The sequence below is a fragment of the Vulpes vulpes genome, chromosome 14 (genome assembly GCF_048418805.1).
Source record: "Vulpes vulpes isolate BD-2025 chromosome 14, VulVul3, whole genome shotgun sequence".
Taxonomy (NCBI): domain Eukaryota; kingdom Metazoa; phylum Chordata; class Mammalia; order Carnivora; family Canidae; genus Vulpes; species Vulpes vulpes.
The window spans coordinates 96,671,779-96,681,077 of NC_132793.1; the positions used below are offsets into that span (position 1 = coordinate 96,671,779).

Here is a 9,299-nt window from a genome sequence, read left to right on the forward strand (position 1 = left end):
GCACAAGAAATAAGAGAAGAATGGAGTAATGTGTTCCAAATATGAAAGGAAAAATTATTTCCAATGAAGAATGCTATGCCCCACCAATAACAATGTATCCCTTACCAGGAAGTTATTGGAAGATGTGTGGCACCAAAATGAGAGAGCATTAAAAAAAACTAAGAAAGATATGGCATCTAAGAAATGGGGGTTCAACCCAATAAAAAAAGGCCAAACAGAGCAGCTGGGGTGGCTCAGCAGTTTAACGCCACTTTTGGCACAGGGCATGATCCTGGAGACCCGGGACGGAGTCCCACGTCGGACTTCCTGCCTGGAGCCTGCTTCTCCCTCTGCCTGTGTCTCTGCCCCTCTCTCTCTCTGTGTGTCTCTCATGAATAAATAAATAAATAATTTTTTAAAAGGCAAATCAATTCTCACGTTTATCGTATTTCCCAGGTTGACAATAGCACAAGCTGGCCAGAGACAACTACTCCATGTCACAGCAAAAAACAAGCTCTAGGAGAGAAGACTCTAAGCACATAAAATTTGTAGAATGCTTGGTGCTTTAAGGTTACTAGAGCAGAAATAAACAATGGAGAGAGCTTAAGGGTGATTTAACTACATAGAAGTCTAAAACAACTCAGAAACAAATTATTAACTTCAGAGAAAGCAAATATTACACCAGAAGGGAAAATTTATCATAGCATATATATCATAGCATATATATATACGTATATATATATATATATATATATATATATATATATATATATATATGGCTCTGCTATGAATAGCATTTATTTAAAGTCATAAAAATGTAAATGCTGAATATTGATCTAACCAAAGCAGTGTAACTATTTGGGGAGGATGAGGTGAAGGGGAGGATGACAAATGTGCCAATATAAAGAAAAGTGAAAGGAGAAATTACAAAATGCTTAAATCCTCCAGAATGGAGAAGTAACAGAATAAGCATATTATTTAGAGATATGAAAGCTATTCAAAGAAGTAGCTATGACAATCGTAGGTGACTGCTTCTGAAGAGCACAGAACAGGGACACCAGAGGCAGGAGAATGTTAGGATTTTTAATAAGCCTTACAGAATCACTTGACCCTTGTGAAAAGTTCTAGCTTCAAAGTCAATTTTTAAAAAATCTCCAAGCACACACATATATGCAGAGATAAGATATATCCAAAACAGAAAAGCAAACCCATACCTAGAGAAAAAGGAAAGTCAAGGAAGTAGTTTGGCTGGAATAAAAAAAAAAAATGAGAAGGCATCATGGAAAATGAGAGAAATCAACATTACAAATAAGGAGACCTCAAAGCATAATTTTCATCCTTCCAACACTGCCCACGGCTCTCTCTCGACTTTAGAAGAGCACACTTGGACTCCTGGTGACCACCCTTCCTCCTGCCCCTACTGTTAGCACCAGAATAGTGTTTGCCAACATTTGCATTATAGGATTTACTTCCACAGGTGTTGTCATCGAATAGTTGATTAAAGATATGGAGCAAGAAGCACAGTCATGGTGATGGAAGGGAGAGGAAGAGATAGTATTTACATGTCGTACAATTCATACCCATGAAGAAATCCACAAAGACCAACCGGTTGACTAATGTTTGATGGGTGCTGACCCAACACCTGGGACTGGTCGACTGGTATAGTTAAAGAGAACTCCCCCACCCTGGCCCTTTCTCCCTCATTACACCAACAAAGGGATGGATTTGGAAGGATGGGAAACCCCTCTCACAGGCCCTTGTCTGAAGGAGGGATGTGTCCATCGGAGATTTGTTTGAAAATGTCTCAGAAGTTCCCTCAGAACCTCTGCAAATGCCTCCTAACATCAAAAACTTCATAAGCTGTGTCTCTTTCCCTGCTGAAACAATCCTTTTAAGGGAAGACAGCCTTAAATCAATTCTTCTCACCAAACTGAAAAGTTTTGACACTGATGAAGGTAATTCAAACAAGACGTGGTGGTCTTCCCTGGGGCATAGTGATGCCAATCAACAGAGGTTTGTATTTGTTTTTTTCCCAGAAAAAGAGATTTATTTCTTTTCATTGTTCTAGGCTTGCCCGACATTTTTTAATTGAGATATGATTGGCATATCACATTGTGGAAATTTAAGATGCACAATCTATTGATTTGAGTATTTACATATTGTAATATGATTATGACAGTAGCTTTAAATGAACACATCTACTACACCACATAATTATCATTTATTTTTTGTGGTGAAAACATGTAAGATCTAGTCTCTTAGCAACTTTGAAGCATATAATAAAGTATCATTGGCTACAATCATGCTGTATATTAGATCTGTAGAACTTACTCATCTTCAAGTTTCAAGTCTGTACCCTTTGACCAACATCTCCCCATTTCCGCCCCCCCTCCATGGCCAGGCTGGGGCACACTAGAAAAGTTCCTCTCCAATAACCCGTGAGGCTCATTCCTCTTTCCCACATTCCTATGTTCACTGTTGCCTGTAAATTCTGATCACATATTCCTTTGATAGAGATATTTATATCGCTGTTTAGTTATAGTCAAGTGGCTCTTCCTGAGGCTACAGGAGGCAATCCATTGCTTTTCATTAAATGTCAATTTGATTAATTTAACTATGAGATCAATGCTATAGTTTTTATCTCTGGATTCTTGTGGAGAGGTCCCATGGACTGCTTGAAGAACCTAACCCCTCTATACCTCTGACTCGTCTGACTCTGAACAAGGACTTAACTTTCTCATCTGTGAAAGGGAAACATCCTTCCAAGGCTGTCATGAGTCTGAAATGAAATTATGACCATCAAAGTCCTAGCCTATAGTCAATATGCAGTGCTGAATAGGATAATCTAGTTCCTTTCCCTGAGGCCACACTATATGGAGGATCCTAAAACAACAACAGCTCCAGGGAACGGGATAAACAGAAGCCTCAAACTCGGCTATTCAAAAGGCAATTGAGAAGTCCCAATGCTCTGCTCCTCCACCCTGCCGGACAAATGGTCCCTTTTGTCTGTAATCCTAGTTCAGAGCCATGGGTCTCCTTCCAGCTGACTCACAAAGCCAAACCAAGCACTTTAAGCCAATTCCTTTTTTAAAGGGGCAACTGCTCAAATGATGTGCAGTGGAAGCGGTTTGAGGTGTTCTGGGGGTCCTATCAGGGCTATTGGGGGAGGTCCCTTTCCACATTAGAGTTTTTTCTGCAAACATCTGTACCTCATAAATATTCTGCTACATGGGAGACAGCAAAGGGAAACAGATCAGCTATTATTGCAGGTTGATGGAAACTGTGTCTTCTCCAAGTTTTGCATTACAGCCAAAGCTTAAGTACCAAACAATAGTTGTCAAGAACCTCACTTAAAAGTCAGGTATTTTTTTTAAGATTTTATTTATTTATTCATGAGAGACACAGAGAGGCAGAGACACAGGCAGAGGGAGAAACAGGCTCCACGCAGGAAGCCCAACATGGGACTCAATCTGGGGTCTCCAGGATCACGCCTTGGGCTGAAGGCGGCGCTAAACCACTGAGCCACAGGGGCTGCCCTAAAAGTCAGGTTTTAAGTGACTAGGTCTAGACCTTCTATGCAAGCCTTGCAAAGGGTAGAGAGCCAGTTTTACCAGTGTAGACTATTATTTACTCCCCAGCTTTATTTAAAAAGAAGAAAATTTCACTGGGGGCTTGGAGCAAGGACTTTTTAAAAAAGGGATATGTGCTATATGTACGCCTCTTCACACCTTTCCCATAGAAAGGGAAATGCTTTCCCCTCATTTTAAGACAGGTGAGCTGCATGAAGACAAGCCTCACAACAACCACCCCCCACCCCCCAGGGAGACTGACAGGTGCTCCTGAAAGTTTAAAGAACTCTGGGACTGCCATGCACATCTGAGTAAAGTCCAAAGGGAAGCAGATTGGACTGGAAGAATCAGGTGGAAAGAAGAAAGAACTGAATTGGGAGTGGCCCATTCTTCAAGTCCAAGGATGGACAAAGGTGTGTGTTTTCCAAATGCCAAATATGGACTCCACCAGAGGGAACTAGCCTAGATCTTTAAAGAGACTGCCCCCAAAAAGCTTCCTACCAGTGGTAAGGCAATCTCAGCAGGAAGAGGCTGCACTGTGCAATCAGAGGTCAATGGTAGGGGCATTATAAGTGGCTATCCAGAAAAGGTATTACCTAAGTTAGTGAACTGTAGCCAGAGACTCTTACTAGGGAAATCTCTGAGGAACCCACAAATAGGTCCCCTGAAAAAGGATTGGCCACTGCACATCTGACATCCCAGAAGGGGATGGTGAATGCAGTTGACCTATTCAATAAGACCCCCTTATTTCTCCTCTCTCCTCACCCCTTAGTCAACCCTAGAAGGTCTGGAAGCTACTACCAAGAAGGTATATGAGGGGGACATACAGACACGGAACACAACATCTTCCTCTGCCTTTCTCACCACAGATTTCTCAGGCTGAGGCTGTAACAAAGAGGGAGAAGGATGAGGAGGTTTTCTACCAATATATTTTATGAAAATTTTCAGACATACAGCAAAAGTTGAAAAAAATTTACAGCCAATAACTGTATACCCACCACCTAGCTTTCTCACTGATCTATCCATCTGTCTATCCATTCATTACTCCATCCTAGCTTTCATGCATTTCAAAGTGAATTGTAGACATCAGTATCCATCTCCTAAATACCTCAGCATGCACTAGCTAGAGTTCAGTACAGTTTTTGAGTCTTGACAAATGCATACGTATAACCCAAACTCTTACTGAATAAAGAACATTACCATAACCCCCAACAGTCCTTCTCCTGTCCCCCCTTACTCAATCCACACCCATAGACTCAGATCTTTTTCAAGCATAGATGGGGTTTGCCAAATTGCAGAATTCCATGTAAATTAAATGATATAGTAATGACTCTTCATTTTGGCAAAATGTTTTTGATATTCAACCCTATTGCTGAGTAGTATTCCACAGATGAATTACAATAGTTTGCCTATGCATTCTCATGGTTATGGACACCAGGACTGTGCCCAGTTTTCAGCTGTATAAATAAAGCTATTATGTTATCCTCAAATCCTGTTTTTTTAAATATACATTTTCATTTATCTTGAGTAAATACCTAACAATAAAGTGACTGGATTTATAGGGTAAGTGTATGTTTAGTTTTATAAGGAAATTCCAGGAACTTTCTAAAGAGGTTATAGTTTATATTTCCACCAGCAATATGGGAGAGTTTCAGTTCCTCCACATTCTTGCCAACATTATTGTTTAATATTGTTACCATTTGGTAAGTGTGTAGTGGCATCTCATTGTGGTTTCATTTATACTGCTTTGATGAGTAATGATGTTGAGTACTTTTTCCCATTTGCATATCATCCTTACAAAATGTCTCCTGAAATCTTTTCTTCTTCTGGAGCGTGGTTTTTGTTGTTGTTGCTGTTTTTGTTTTATCTTTTTATTATCAAGTTATAAAAAATCTTTACATACCCTCCAATCTAGTCCTGTCATAAAATGGATTTATAACTATTTCCTCCTAGTCCGTGGCTTGCATATTCATTGTCTTAATGTATCTTTTGATTAGCAGAAGTTTTTACCAACTTTTCTGCTAGAACCTGTGTTATTTGTTATTAGGTATATTTTTCAAAAAAATTGTTTATTCCAACAACATTGTTGAATTTGTCACCTTAAAGCTGTTCATACTAGTCTCTCTTCTTTCAGGTTTTATATATTTATTCAAAAAGTGATTCAACTATGGAATGATGCATTTTTTAGCACTATGAAATCCAATGTCTTAAAATCCTTTCTCCCTGTAGTTCTGTTTATTATAATTTTATAATCCTGTAGAAATTTTCTGTTTTGAACTTTTTTAATGCATTCAGGTATTTTGCATGATGTCTGATGCATTCCATAATAAAGGTTACAATGAAGTAGTAGCTATGACCATAACTGGTTTGTAATGTAAAAATAATAACTTTCTTTTCTGTACCTGCAGCTATGGAGTTATCAGGTAGTAACTGTCCACTGTAGGGAACAAGTCATCTTTTCCCATCAATTAGTATATCCAGCTGAGGACCTGGATAGGCCTTCACAAGCTGGGTAGCATCATCAGCCTTACATTTACTTTGATCTATTCCCAAATATCCAGTAGAATCTTTTTTTGCCCAAGGACAGAGCACTGGGCTGCAAATTGGAGCAAAAGCTGACACAGATTTAGACTTTCCAGGATTCTTCAAAGCATAAATCAGAGCTCTGTGGCCTCTCCTGGAGTGGCCAGAAATAGACATCCTTTGGGGGTCTACTGGAAAATTGGCATTTATGAGTTGGGAAAGCTTCTCAGTTACATAAGAGTACATTCTGTAATTAGTTTTCCAAGGATCTTCAGTGGCATCCACGTAAAACCCGGCACCAATGTCAAAGTCCCAGCTCTCATCTTCTTTAATATTGCAGCCATGAGGGCTGACATCTGGAGCAATGATGATAAGGCCATGTTCTGAGGCAGTTTGATGATAACCAGACTTTGATATAAAATGTTGTTCCATGTTAGTGAAACCAGACAGCCATATAACACAGGACATTTTCCAGTTTCTGCCTCTGCTGGTAAGTAGATGGCAAATTTCATTTTGCAGTTCAGTTCAACACTTCCATGTTCAAAAACTTCCTGCAATCCTCCAAAGCACTTGTTGCTGGAAGTCTGTTTCAATGACATTCTTCTCCTGACCAATAATCTACTTGCTTTTTGGTTTGCACCAAAGGATGGGTGGCAGACAGGGAAATGAGCCACAGCCAGAGTAGAAAGATGGAGCCTCATCATCTAAGCTTGTTCATAATACTCTTTTATCCTCCTCATGTCTGTAGGACCTGTAATGAGAACCCCTATTTCACTTCTTATATGGAGAATTAGTGATCAGAGTAGCTAGTGGTTCACTAATTTCAATCTTTTCAAAGAGCCAACTTTCACTTTGTGAATTTTCTTTCTTTTCTGTTTTCGTGTGTTCGACCTCTGCCCTTTTATTTTTATAATTTCCTTCATACTACTTCTTTTGGGTATTTTTTTTTGCTCTTCCTATCCTCTTCAGGCCATTGATTTTAGACCTTTCCCCTTTTCTAATATAAGCATATATGGCTATAAAGTTCCCTCTAAATGCTACTATAGTTCTATTCTACAAATGTTACTTTGTTGTATTTTTATTACCATTCAGATTACAATGTTTTATGCTTTCTCTTGTGACTTTCTTTTCCTTTGGCCCATGGATTATATTTCATCTTCAAATAGCTGAAGCTTTCTTATTACTGATTTCTATTTAATTCTATTGTGGTCTGGGAACATACTATGTAGGATTTCACTTCGATTTAAACTACTAAATCTTTTTTTATCACCCAGACTGTGATCTTTGCTGGTGAATACCATATACACTTAAAACATATGTGTATTCTCTGGTTGTTGTGTGTAGTCTTCTATAAGCTCAAGTTGGTTGATAGTATTGTTCTGATCAACTATGTCATTACTAAATTTTGTCTAGTTGATCTATTGATTGAGAGATGGGTATTAAAGTCACTAATAAAAATTAAGGATTGTCTATTACTGCCTCTTTTGCTTCATGTAGATTGAGGCTCTGTTAGTAGGTACTTGCTCTCTTTTATCTCTTTTTTTCAAGTTTTTAAAATTCTAGTCAGTTAACAAATATGGTAAAATTGGTTTTAGGTATAGAATTTAGTGATTCATCACTTACATATAACACCAAGTGCTCATCCCAAGGAACTTACTTTTTTTTTAATGTTTATATCATCCTAATGAATTGACTCTTTTATTACCATGAAAGATCCTTCTTTTTCTTTATGACTTGTAGCACATTTAATATAGCTACTCTAAACTTCTATCCCTTTGTTTTCATAGTATATTTTTACAATGTATTTATTAAACCTACCTATATTTTTATATTTAAAGTGAATTTCTTATAGACAGCATATAATTGGGTCTTGGGATTTTTTTTAATCAATTCTGGCAATCTTGACATGTTAATTGGAGTGTGTAGTCCATTAACATTTAATGTTATTAAATATTTATTTACTGGGCAATTGAATAGTGTGATTAGATTTAGGTCCATCGTTTTATTATTTGCTTTGCTATTTCCCTTGTTTTCTGTTTGTGCTCCCAGCTTTTTGTCCCTGGTCCTTTTTTCTCTTACTTATTTTGGAATATTTAAATATTTTTTATGATTCCATTTTAACTTATCCACTGAATTTTAGATATGTCTCCTTTAATCATTTCTCATTGATTATTCTATGCATTAAAATATGTAAGGGAGGATAAGTTTTAACTTGCATGAGATTTTTAAATTTTGCAATTAAATAGGACAGGATTTCTTAAACCTCACAACTGTTCAGAAAAAATATGGGATGACAAAGACTTCATCCAATGGATGGGTAAGAATGAATTCCCAGAGCAACTCTGAAGAGTGAAGGAATGAAATAAACCATTTCTGACTTCTCCTTACACTGATCCACTGCACTCAAGAAATTTTGTATACTGTTTTGTTTTTTTTTTTTTTATAATTGTTACAATCACTACAGCTATTCTCAGATGAGAAAAGAAAAGCAGTGGAAGCTGATAGTGAGAAACCAAGAAGGATTGAGAGCTGCCTTTATGCCTCATTTTACCTTTTGAGAAACATCGTCAAAATGATAGTTTTCCACACAGAAGACCAAAGGGTTTTCCCTCTATTATGCTTCCTATTACATTCTGGATGGAAAACATATTTTTCTTTCCATGGGAACCTGTTAGAGATATTTGGGAACAATGCCAGCTCTAGACCAAGTCTGTTATGAGTGGAAATGGGTTTCATTTCCTTGCTTTTCACATTTCCCTTTTGTCAGCCAGGAAAGAGGTGAAAAAAACTGACATTAGTTGAACCTCTACTATGGTCCAAACTCTGTGTATGGACTTTTACACATTATCTCATTCAATCCTCAGAACTACACTATCAAGTAGTTACTATTACTCCTGTCATTTTACCCAAAACAGAAAGCTCACAGAATCTAGGTACTGTGTCTAAAACTAACTTGGAAGTTACCAATTCATCAGGAAGTTAAAAAATTGGCATGTAAATAGCATTTCTAGAAATTTCTCCTGAGGCAATTCTTACTCTGATGTCCAAAAACATTCACAGCAATATTTTCCACAAAGTTGTTTATAATAATGGAAAACTGAAAGCAGCCTAAATGCCCATCATTAGAAGAACTGGGTTAGTTATTATATTATTATTCCATATTATATAATACTGCACAGATGTTGACAGAGAACATTAAGTTATAAAATTACATGAGCCCAAGAGACA

General features: G+C 37.6%; 1 pseudogene; it reads right to left on the bottom strand.

Annotated features, from left to right (window-relative positions):
- Window positions 1–5,786: 5,786 nt before the first annotated feature.
- Window positions 5,787–6,670, bottom strand: LOC112922997 (S-formylglutathione hydrolase pseudogene; annotated as a pseudogene).
- Between the last annotated feature and the right edge of the window lie 2,629 nt (window positions 6,671–9,299).